Source organism: Gymnodraco acuticeps, unplaced genomic scaffold (genome assembly GCF_902827175.1).
Source record: "Gymnodraco acuticeps unplaced genomic scaffold, fGymAcu1.1, whole genome shotgun sequence".
Classification (NCBI taxonomy): Eukaryota; Metazoa; Chordata; class Actinopteri; order Perciformes; family Bathydraconidae; genus Gymnodraco; species Gymnodraco acuticeps.
The window spans coordinates 1,822-14,651 of NW_022990929.1; the positions used below are offsets into that span (position 1 = coordinate 1,822).

A 12,830-nucleotide genomic window follows, 5' to 3' on the forward strand; every position below is an offset into this window, starting at 1 on the left:
TCCTGGTTTGCTGTGCTGCCTCCTAGTCGCCACCATGGTTTGCTGTGCTGCCTGGGGATGCTCCAATCGCTCAGAGAAAGGAGTACGAATGTACAGCCTCCCCACTGACACAGAGCGGAGGAAGCAGGAGCAATTTCACGACCAACAGCAAAAAAATATGTGATTTATATACAAACACTGCATTTGCACTTTTTCACAAAACGAAAACCACACCATTGGGCAAGCTTAATGTTTTGTTTAATACAAAAAACAGGGAAAGGCTTGAAAAACAGAGAGTTGAGACTCAGGGTGCAGGGTGAGGGTCTCAGTGCAGGTATTCAGGCTCCATTGAATCCCCCTCTGGTTCTTGTGCTGAAAGAGGGATAAACAGACAGGAGAAAGGGTTATACTGTATACACACCTATATAGCACACCTATTGGATGGGAAATTGCCTTGGGGAGATAAGGTGTGGTCTTTGTTCCCAACTGAAGTTATGGAACTTTATTATTTGTGAGTTTAACAAAGTATGACAAATGGCATCAGTAACATATGTGATATGAATTTCTATAAAATTGTCTCACATTCTTGGTCATATTGTATATACAGTATGTAATGAGTATAATATGTCCAGTATAAAGTGTTTCCTAATACTGTGTATTCAACCACTATGGAATATGTATGTGGGCAGACAAAACTGAGTTGTTCTGTGTGTGAAGTAACCTCAAGTCACTCCGCAGGCACATTTTGATGCAGACCAGTTTGTCAAGACAAAAAAGGGCAAGGACTAGGCTGAGAGCAGAGGCTATACCCACCATCTTCGTGCATCGCCCTGTGGTCAAAAAGAGACACCCACCCGATTCACCCCGGGACCTGTATCTACAAAGCCCATAGCTCATGATCACAGCGATAGTGTGAAAGGTGACACAGGTATAATAAGTATGAACTCTTAGTAACAAAAGTAATATTTCTTATTTTAAGTGGTTATAATATTTTAAATGTTCCGAACATTTACAGTGCCATGTCTTCTACTTACATTAGTCTCAAAGATTGAGGGAAGAAGGGAAGGGATCACTGTGCTCCTCCTCTGGCAGGTGGAGACCTGCCAGAGGAGAGCAAACAACAAAAACAAGCAAGGTGTCCCGTCATGTACCTGGAAGTTTGGGTTGGGCAAAATGGAGTAAGAGAGGGACTTGAAAAACCTTGGTGGCTGTAGCATCTAAGGCTTTTACAGAAGGGATTTTGGATATCTCTCTTTATCACTCCATAAATCAGAAAATATTGTCAACAGGAAGTGTTTTACACACCACGTGATGCATACTGTAAACGAATCACCGTTGTCAGAAATTGACACCAGCCAATGAGATTTTGTTTATTGGTTTAAAACCCTTTGTACTTTCACGATTGGTGCTGATACAAAGGAAATGACCATATTTTGGATCCGATGAGATCATTGTGCAGGAGAGACGGAGCTTTTCCAACGATGACCATTGTGCAAACAGCGATGCGCGGTACGGTGGTACTTTATGTTACGTTAGAAATGTTAACTTTTGGTGACATTTAGGAGAAAATATACAGATGCAAATAGACAAACTTATAGTAAAATGAACACTTAAAATTGTGTATTGTTGTACGTTTTCCTTCCAAAAGCCTGAAAGAAAGAAACATGTTATGGAATCAAATAGCACACACATCTCAAAATTGACCAGTGCATGAAAAACGATGTTTTTTGCTGCCGTGTCTCGCCTTTAACAAACAATTTATGCGGCTCGTATCGCTGACAGCCGAGCCCGGCCCGGCACCGCCTTTAACAAATGTTTTTTAAACGGCTCCATCCACACTTTTGGCAGAGCAAAATGACTTCCCGCGGCTATGCACATTCACAGTAAATATGTATTCAGTATGATAGCTGTTCTAACAGAAGTTAATGCCATTTCTCACTTATTCTGACAATGTACCTTAATAGTAATAAAAAAATCCTCACGTCTGTAATATACTCTCTCTCTCTCTCTCTCTCTATCTCTCTCGTCTCTCTCTTCTTCTCTATATCTATCTTCTCTATCTCTCTCTCTCGCTCTCTCTCTCTCTCTCCTCCTCTCTCTCTCTCTCTCTCTCTCTCTCTCTCTCTCTCTCTCTCTCTCTCTAGTTTTCCTTTTGAGCTTTGCCAAAAGCCACTGTGTTAATGTTGTCTACTGGATTGCCGTCCGGAGTTGTCCAATATGGCGGACCATCTCGCACATGCGCACTGCAGATCGGGCAGAGCTGCAGATCGGGTAGTGACAGGCTGGAAGAAGCTGCGCATGGCTTCCTTTCCCTCCACAAAAAAGCAATGAGATTTCTCCATAGGGATTTTAGAAAATAGCTCAAATAAGATCTGTGGGAAACGTACCTGTTAGATAAATGCACGTTTTGTTCAGCAGGATAATATCCACATGTCTACCCTACTTTTATCATTTTCGAATCATAAATCTATCGATTAGATTTATGATAGACTTTTGAAACTACAAGAAGATAGGGAGGACTTTTACAAAAAAGTAATAGAGATTTTTGTCCAGAAGGACAGGCAAATGGACTTCATCTTCAAGTCAAGGTAAGACCCACAATTTTATTGAAAATGGGATCTTACTAAGAGAGAACAATTCAATATTTAAATGATACAATTAATTTTTTTTGGGTATCCTTCTGTTGAACTGTCTGTTAAAATTAATTGAAGCATCAGACAAAAAAGCTTTTGAAAATAATATTAGATTTTGATTTAGGTCAAAATATAATATTTGTAAACCTTGAAGAGTCAGTGCCAGTGCCTCGCCAGCCATGAACCTCTCTGCAGAAGCTTATATATAGGACATCTAAGTTGTTTGTGCCCCACCACTTTTGCACATATAGAAACGCCACTGGTAAAGTTATACAAGCATTTGTACCAGTGCTTTTCACAAGTAGACTCTTGCAGGCCAGAGTATAGGAGTGATTCAACAACAACAAAAAGACATATGAGAAGTGATCAGGACGAACAGAAAGAGGAAAAGGAAAAGATAGATGAAGAGACCAGGAGGGTCAGAGCAGGAGGAAGAGGAGGAGATGAAGCAGGCCCGGTTCCAGAACAAAATGACTAAGGGTGCAACTGAGATTAGAGAGGGTGCAGTGTAAAGTGCTATTTGTATAAGTGGGGAGTGGACCTAACACCCTCTAGGGCAGGGGTGCCCAACCTTTTTTGAACCGAGAGCTACTTTTAAAGTTGCCAGTCTGCCGAGGATCTACCAGTCCAAATAGAGAGGCGTAGCCATTACTGACAGCCTACTACCAGGTAAATACACACTTCTACTTGTATAAACTGAGTAGTGTTGCTACAAAGTATAAATTAGGCTTACTAATAAGGACCAACTCAGATCTGAAGCTACACAGGAATCTGCTGCCAAAGTGCAATAAAAAAGACAAAATTAATAGAATCAAACCCTTTTTTTGTTGCATTTTAGTAGAGTATAAAAATAAATGCCTTTAAAATAGGATGCAAGCAACACTAGTTTCTTAACCTGAATTGATAATAGACTATAATCTTTTATCTTTATTTTATACCATTTTGTACAATAATTATAATGAATAAGTTCCAAACAAACTAAAACTTACAGCTGATTAATAACGGTATATCTAACTTGAGTTTTTATTATATCAAAAACCTGTTGAAATGCTACTGTTATTTGTACTGTCCCCTAAAGCGCATCGGCAGCCTCCAGGAATGCTTCTTTCACAACTCCGCCAACTTTGAAAGACTTCAGGGTTGCGTTCCGATAATCCAAAATTAGCTCCAAATTCTAACCCTATCTCCTATTCCTTGACCTCTGAGTGAAACGTCACGGGGTTAAGGGATAGTGGATAGGAGAATTCAAAAGGACTTAGGAGAGAGACCGCGGGTACTTTAGAGAATCCGAATGCACTTTCACCTATCCGACGTGTTTATGATGCGCCAGCGGACGTCATGAATATGCGTCTGCTGCTGTGGGGAAACTATGGAAACTACAGTTTCTATACAGCGGACTACAACATGGATGTTTAAAAAGAACGAGGGACTACTGTAAACTCATCTAGAGACTCTGCACCGTGCTCTGATGCTGTTGCTTTATGCTTTATGAACGTGGACAACAGAGAAACATATTCTTCATGAACAAAGTTGGAATTTAAATAAAAAAGGAAAGTGAAACTTATGCTCGTCACCCTCTCCCTCCGGTCCACATTAATACAAATGATCCCAATACGTATGATTGTATGAACTATGAAAATATCTTAAAATCAATACAAAGGTATTTATTATAAACGTTAGTCCTTAACATCTAATCACTGTGTACATCACCATTCAAACGTCTTTTAAAAGTTGAACAAACCCCACACAGCTCAGTAAAGACTGTGAGATGTTGACTTTATTGATAATTTCAGTAAAAACTAACGTTCATATTTCTTCTTTTTGATTATAATACTGATGAACGTTCAGAAAAAGCACTTTGGCAACTTACCACATACGTTTTAAAAAGCTTAATACGCACCGTAACTTTCATGATATCATTTCTCGGTCATAATCGGTTGTTTCCGTGAACGGCCGACTGTTGTGATGGCAAATGCTGCGGCTGCATGCTTGCATTGTGGGGCAGCATTTTCTCCTCTCCTTTCGGTTAGGGAGGTCCAGTGGTTCCTAAGCTAAAGGAGGTTATAAAGGAAGTTTGAAACCTCCTTTCCTTTCATTTGGAGAATTGGAACGGCACTTATCATGGCTGCCAGTGACGTACTTCCGGGTCATTTTCACTCCGTTAGGAAGGTTTCCTAAGCTAAATGGACTATCGGAATGCAACCCTGGTGAAAATGGACTGCTGTGCATTTAGCTGTCCTTTCAGGCCCCTCCCCTTTTGGGAGCGTAGGGCAGAATTAGGAGGGAATTCCGTCTCGTAGCGTTTGTGCACTGTTTTTGAAATGCCGCTCCTAAATTACTCTTCTCGATAAAGTCACGCTCGCATTGCAGATGAGACAGATGGACTTTGCATTGGAATAGATACAAAATAATCATCCTCCCACTCGGAGTGAAAATTATATATTTTGGGCTTTTTTTGCTTCTGCCATAATTGCGGTCTTGTGTGTGTGTGCGGACTGTCACTCCTGTTGACACGGACAACGTCAGTGAAATAATGCCCACTGCCCACCAGCCACGCTCCGACACATGGGGTCACGCCGGCCAATCACAAAGCTTTGATGCGTTCAAGTGCATTATTCTGGCACAGGAAGATTATGGTATAGGCAGAGTACTCAAGTTGGAAAAAGAAATCAGGGGGGATGGTGGATTTTATCATATGGGGACATCATTTGTGCTGATAACCCGCAGAGGGTGGGAGACCAACCAGCATAAAGATAATTATTATACTCCTAAACAACATGCATGTTATGGATGTTCAGATACTCCTTTCATTGCTCTTGACCAAGGCACCTCAGAATTAGAGTCGGTCCCCGGGCTGCCATGGCACCCACTAACATTTAGGGTCAAATGTTGAGGACAATTAGTGCAAAATCTTTTTTTTCACTTTAATTTAAAGGGGGGGAGGGATACAACAATGTGGTTATAATGGAAGTATATGGTACAAATCTGTAGGTTAACAGTCCCTCCTTTATTATCAGATGGATCAGCTGATTGTATTAATAATAAGTCAAAATAGTTTTTAGAATATTGAATTATAGTGTATTTTTCAAAAAAGCAGTTACTGGTATACGATCAAAACTGGTATCTAAAGGGTTACCATTTGTATCGTAATTAATTAAATTCATTATGTAAATTCTTCATGAAAAATTTGAGGAAAACATTTGAAAAATATTGATCCGTCATCATTTTATTGCCGTTCAAATACAAATATTTTACGTTAACATTCCCAATGTTACTTTTTTTAACAGGGCATTAAGTGCAAATTGAAATTGTTTACAAAATATGAAAATATATTAAAGATTATACAGATAATACAAAATAGGACCAATGCTGTCAATGGCTGCCTACTCCACTCTCCCCCATCTCATAGAAGTTTCCAAAGATTTTCATAATCATGTTTTTTGGTCTCAATTTTTCTGGCTCTTGCTTTCGGATTGTTAGCTAAGCAATGGCTTTGAAGCCAAGTCTTGACATATACCTCTGGTCTGAACTTGTTCAGTGGAGGGCCAACACACTTGATGAAAGCAAGGCTGACATGCTTTTTACCTCTAGGGAGCTTCTAGTTGTGGTTAAAATGTTCATCTGACTAAACCCACGTTCACACTCAGCTGTGGAGATGACCAGAGTGGTCACTGCTTGAAGGAGGGGTTTCAGCTCTTCTGGTGCTGGTGGTATCATTTCATCAACAGTTTTGAGTCTGACCAGCTAGCTAACACGAGAGAAAAACGTAGCTAAACTCCAAACTAAGTTGTTATTGCTGCTTATCAGTGGCGGCGCTAGGGGGTGGCTACTTGGGCTCAAGCCCCGGATGTTTTCTGAAAAGCCCCGAATGGTCACAAAAATAATTTTTTTTAACGTCTCGGGAGTAATGTGCAGTACCGGAGTCCACCAGAGAGGCATCCGCTGCGGGACATTAGCCTGCGTACTGCGTAGCCTGCCCTGAAGTAGAAGTGATCCTTCCTAGTGCCTGACGAGTTTTAAGCTACAGTAATAGCCTATACAGTTATGGATATTAGAAAGTTATTGTCATTGAAGCAGGCGCCACAAGCTGCAGCAAGCAAGCTGACAACAATGTCATCACCAGCAGTGAAGAAATGGACAATGTTTCAGGTTTGTGAATCTAATGGTGATATCTGCACTCTGGCTGACTGAGTAAGAAGTGAAAAAGAGTGATGTGACATTAATGTTATAGCTAGTAAACATGGAGTAACCACACTAAGTATACCCTTATGTTAGTATGTATGACAGAACATGACTAACCAATTATCCTAAGATTGTAATGTTAACCCTTCATACCTCAGTCTACTTTTACGACACTAAAATAACGTATTCCCCATTTTTTATTTGTTTTCGCGCGTGGAATTATACCGGCTCTCGTTTCAGTACACATAACAACGGAACTGACAGGCAACCCTCTGAATCAGACTCCGATTGGCTGTGACTGCATCCAACTCAGAGTGCCGATTCAGAAACGTGGCTCTTACACATTTTTTACGTCACAAACAAAGATGGTGGATGAGAATAGATCTATAAAACGATAAGCAATGCGCCAGAATCAAGGTGAGACTATCCGCATCTTTTTAAACTCTACGCACATTCATTTCACCTTAATAATGTAAACGACTATTTGAGTGAGTTAAGGCATTAGTTTGCTTTATTAAAGGGTGTTAATGAGTGTTCTCCAGTGCCTTTTGTCCGCTTTAAGGTGTTATTAAGGTAGGGTTATGTTAATGTTGCTCTCAAAGTGCACCAGAGAATGATGCTTTTCAACTTCAATATTTAAAAGAAAATCTTCCCGGGGAGCATGCCCCCGGACCCCCAAGAGGAGGCGACGGACCCCCCTAAAGGATGTCGGTCCACCCCCAGGCAGGGGTAGCACTGTACCCCTGCACCCCCCCCCCCCCCCAAACAACTCCTGGGCTAAGCCCCGGATCTCCTCCAATCCTAAATCCGCCACTGCTGCTTATGTCCATAGATTCCACCTTTGGTGACTAAAGTAGTGAGTAATGCCTAAGATTACTGATTATTGACTTACCTGAAATGTTATTTTTAGTATTTTTAAATATGAAGTCCCTCAGATCGCGTTGTCATTGCGTGTGTGCGTGCTCCCTCGCCCACAGTTTTTTACTCAAAATGCGCAAAATTAATGTTGAAATAGCAGTAATACCAGTGCCATGTTCATTGATAAAATTACATAAGGGATGGAAAGGGGGGATGGCAGTTTTAGAAGGGGGATGATTTTGACCGTTTTTATTTCAGGGGGGATGCCATCCCCCCTCATCCCCCCTCAACTCGAGTACTGGTTATAGGACGTTAACGATAAAACAGAATATTGTTGTTCTATTTTTAGACACATATCGCGATCGACTGGGAATCTGAGATTCCCAGATCGACTGGTTGGGCACGATTCCCAGATCGACTGGTTGGGCACCCCTGCTCTAAGGGGTTCCTCACCTCCTCTAGGGGGGTCCGGGGGCATGCTACCCCGGGAAGATTTTTAAATATTGAAGTTAAAAGCATCAATCTGGTGCACTTCGAGAGCAAAATGAAGAGATCTATGGATACCTCTCAACACCCATATGAAACAGAACTGTAAGCAGATTTACTATTTCTTTATGGATATTTTACAAATCACTCCCCTTTCAAGACCGAAATGTCTCCATGCATAGCAGAAGATGGCATTTTTTTGAGGAATATTCCAGCCAATCTCTGTTGTGAAACCATGAGCTGCAAAATGAGCACCTTACCCACTGAACAGGCGAGTTGGGTACTTTTTTTAATATACCTGGGCAGGCTCTGTTTTGCCGAGGTCCTCTGGCACTTGCGGGCTGCCGAGGGGTGGCGGTGTTTGGGGCAACGAAGACGGCTGCGGCTGCTCCGCCTCCGTGGGCAGAGCCGGCGAGTAGGGCGGGAGGACGTTAGTGTCCACGACAGTGGCCGCGGGTAACGTAATCTCCCCTTGATCTGAACTGTTATTACCTGCCAGTAGATGCAGTGTTACTGCTGGCGATAAGGGCTGGTTGGTTTTAACCATTTTCTGATGTCCATCACTGACTGCTGTGTAAGCACTTTGCAAATGACGAACGCGCAGGGGCACAGGTCACGCGCACCTGACATAATAATGTTACTTACCGTTTAAATTGACCAAATAAATGCAGCAGACAATGTTATTTAACCACAATTACAATTTATTTTTATTTCAACTATATTCTTCTTATTATTACTACTATTGTCATTATTGTTATTATATATGTAATATTTTTCACTTTTAATAATAAAAAAAAAAATTCACTTTACATTTTTTTTTTCACTTTTAATTTTTCAAATGAGGGTGCATAACAACTCAACTGAGGGTGCAATGCACCCTTATGCACCCCCGTAGAACCGGGCCTGAGATGAAGAGACCAGGAGGGTCAGAGCAGGAGGAAGAGGAGGAGATTAAGACATTAGTGAAGAAGAATAAATATATGTGAGGAATAAAGATGAAGTATCAGAAAGAGGGCCAGAGGCAGGGATCAGGAGGCAGATGAAACTCCAGCTGTACCACATGGTATGTTCTTATTCTCCTTACATATTCCATTACAGCAGCACAATCTACATTCATTTATACAGTATTCAGAATTCTGAGTATTCTCTGAATCAGGTGCCTTTTGGGTCTTTATATCTTTGAAAAATGAAACCAAAATGTTTGGTCATAACATCTGGTAGTGGACTACTATACATGTTCCCACCTCAGGCACAAAATATAAATAATTACTAGGAATTTCCTTGAAAAAATGTAACAGGGTTGAAGTTTTTGACAAAAAGTAGGCATGATACCTTGTTTAGCTAAGATATGGCACCACATGGAAATCAAGGACATTACAAAATTGTAATATTTTGCAAAACTATTGTTTATTTTTGTAATAAACAATTATTTACTATTATTAATTCATACAACATAGTTGAAATGTTGAGCTTGTCAATCTTAATCTGAAAATACAAAAACTGAAATATAGGTAAGAGAAGAAACTGACACTTTTGTGATGTAATTCCCTCAATGCAGATCACACACGGACTGATCCATTATTTTAATAGGAGGGTAAATGGTATGGCGTGACGGGGGTTGAAACAAACTGAGGGACAATATTGCAATTTCATAGATAATTCAAGTATTTTTTCAGAATTGATTTTTGATCAGTTAAAGTTGACAAGCATATGATTATATTAGCAGCAACATTTTGGGATAATTGGTCATTTTGATTTGTTTAATATTAAATTAATATGTAATAATGCTTAGTGAGGACATGCAAACATGTCTGTCTAAGACAACCAATTTTTTTTAAAACAAAATATATATTTAATTTTACATTGTAATGCAAAACAACCTGTTCCATTAATTCATTGCTTGAAAATACATTTTGTAGTTTCCTTTCATTTAAAATGGTTGAGGTAAGCTTGGGGGACTCAAAGGGCACCCGATTGTTTGTCTGAACACCTTCGTTGTCAACCTTACCACGGTACTTAGGAGATGTCATTTGTGTCCGAACAACGTTTTGTTCATGAGTTATTGATCCGTGAAATCTGAATCTGCCAATATCGTTCCAACTTTACTCGACTTGTTATCACTCAGTCATCCGTTTCTATAGACTATCTGGATTTAGTTATTGTGTAATAATTATTGTGTTCCCACAAATTACTAATGCGTGGGAACATAATAACTAATTTGTGGCCACGCATTATTAACTCGTGGCCACGCATTATTAACTCGTGGCCACGCATTATTAACTCGTGGCCACACATTAGTAACTCCTGGCCACGCATTATTAACTCGTGGCCACGCATTATTAACTCGTGGCCACGTATTATTAATTATTTCATATTTTTCTCACCAATGTCACCAGGGGGGCTCCGTAGGTTTTACCATATAAGGTAACATAATAAATTGCCAATACACCATGACAGTAAACCTTTTACCTATCAACAGCCGCAGTTCCTGGTGTATGCACGCAGTGAGCAGCCTGTTGCTGAGGGCCCGAGAGGAATAAAGGTAAGATACATTATTGTAAACGAACAGGAAGCTTTATCTTAATCATTCTCGTGGTACAATGTTGACTCCAATGTAAGGTTTTACGTTTCCTGGGTTTAACTCGTTGTAGCCTTTAATTGCAGAAAGAACTTTGTTCTTTGAGGCAGGCGACACATTCTTTTTTTATATGAATTGTTTGTGTAGAATTTTGAAGCTGGTTAAATAATAGGCGATTCAGGCTCAGAATTGGAAAGGCTTATACTTGGCAAACTATCTTACTTGTTTTAAACACCATCGAGGACTTTATTATGTTATTAACATCAATTTGATGAACCTACTGGCCAACAAACAGCACAGGAATCAGGGGAAGAATGGATGATGCATTTTGATGGAAAACTGTAATATATTATTGTGGCACACTAATAGAAAATAATGAAGTTGCCCCACAGTTGGATTTATTTTTCATTATTGGCGCTCACTTGTGTAAATTGGCGTGAACTCTTAAACTAAATTAAGCTGAAGTATGGCTCCATCTTCACAATCATTATAGGTGTCATTCTCTTTCACAATAGAAAGACCAGTAGTAAGCCATGACTCCGTGTTACAGTTTTTCTCGATTGCTAACACACATTTCTTTTTTAATTGCTCAGTTTCTCAAAACACTAAACACAATTCACAAAACCACACACCCAAAGTGCAAAACACCTCATTTCTCCTACTAAATGAAGAACTGCACTCAAAACTACATAAACACTTTCCAAATGCAAACTTTAGCACCAAATATAACACACTTCATTCATAATACTAGATGGTTTGACCACTGTTTAGAGTTTTGAGAGGTCCTGATAATTTATTCCGGCAAATTATTCTGACCTCCTAATTGACCTTTCCGAAGATTATTGAGTCTATGTAAGTTTGCTGCGTGGCTCAGATCCACCAACGTCAGCAAGATCTCACCTCTATTAACTTCCCGAAGAACCAAGGTTTCAATTAACTGCTGTTTCAATTCAGACAACTCTTTTTTAATCTGTTTAAGCGATCCCGAAGGATTTTGATATCAGTAAATGGAGTGTGCTCCTACCTAAGTGTGTGTGGCAGGGTGCAATCTTACCTTTGACGCAGGAGAGGAGGGCACAGGTGTCTTTTAAAGGATCCCCAATCCAACAGGTGGGATTCAGTTTATTTGAAGAAAAATAGGTCCAAACTAATACAGGGTTTTTACCTTCTCTCTTACAACATTATAATCATCCTAACAAAAAAACCGTGCTGTGATCATGTTCAAATGAAACTTTAATTCACAGTCTTACATTTATTACCAAAATGTTTTAATTTCAACTGCCCATTTCAGTTGTGACATTTTAAAATTCTCCCGATAGAATTTAGAGGTATTTCCTCGTAAAAAGACCGGTGACAATAAAAAGCGCATTCAACTTTTCATTCACCCATTTATTCACATCAGTTTTCATACACTTTTTCCGACACAGACGGCGGATTAACACTCAAAAAACCCATTCCTGTCCGCAAAATTCGAAGGAAGGTCCTTACAGGTCGCGGTATTTATAATTTTCAAACACTTTTTTCCGACACAGACGGCGGATTAACCTTTCAAAAACACATTCCTATCCGCAAAATTCGGGGGACCAGATGTTTTCCCCACAGGTCGCGGTATTTATAAAGGTTCACACACTTTCTCTCATCAAATCATTCCACTCAGCCAACAACCAATAAATTCGAGAGATATTTACCCCGTCTAGAAGGACCTTACCGAGAGCTATTAACCCAGCTCTGAAGCACACAGCCTACCCGGAGAGAGTCTACCAGGGGTCACCCCCCCTCTCTCGCGCTCTCTCAAAAAACCAGTCTCTTTATGCTAAAAAAACTGGATCCTAAACCCAAAAAAACAAACTCCTCCTCTTACACCCAATTCAGTTGAAAACCGCGCATGCGCATAATGTACAAGGCTGAACATGTCCCAACATGTTCCACAGCTGTTATGGGATAAGACACCCTTTCATATGAGGTAAAAAGGACATGAACTCTCTTTGGCCTCTTAATGTTTCTCCCCTTAGTGTGAAGCCCCCCCCCCCCCCCTCTCTCTGGACTGCTGCCAGAGGAGAGGAAGAAAACTCAACCTAAACAAACCACTTTGTTTTGTTTATACTGTAACTATA

The 12,830-nt window shown here is 40.2% G+C and overlaps 1 protein-coding gene across 1 annotated transcript in view; it reads left to right on the forward strand.

Moving 5' to 3' along the window:
* The first annotated feature begins 2,459 nt into the window (after positions 1–2,459).
* Positions 2,460–12,830, forward strand: part of LOC117558152 (glutathione hydrolase 1 proenzyme-like) — a 34,868-nt gene continuing 24,497 nt past the window's right edge. Inside the window, exons 1-2 of the mRNA XM_034234162.1 lie at positions 2,460–2,567; positions 10,618–10,680. The gene's annotated coding sequence lies outside the window, so the exon portion shown is untranslated. The remainder of the gene's footprint in view (positions 2,568–10,617; positions 10,681–12,830) is intronic.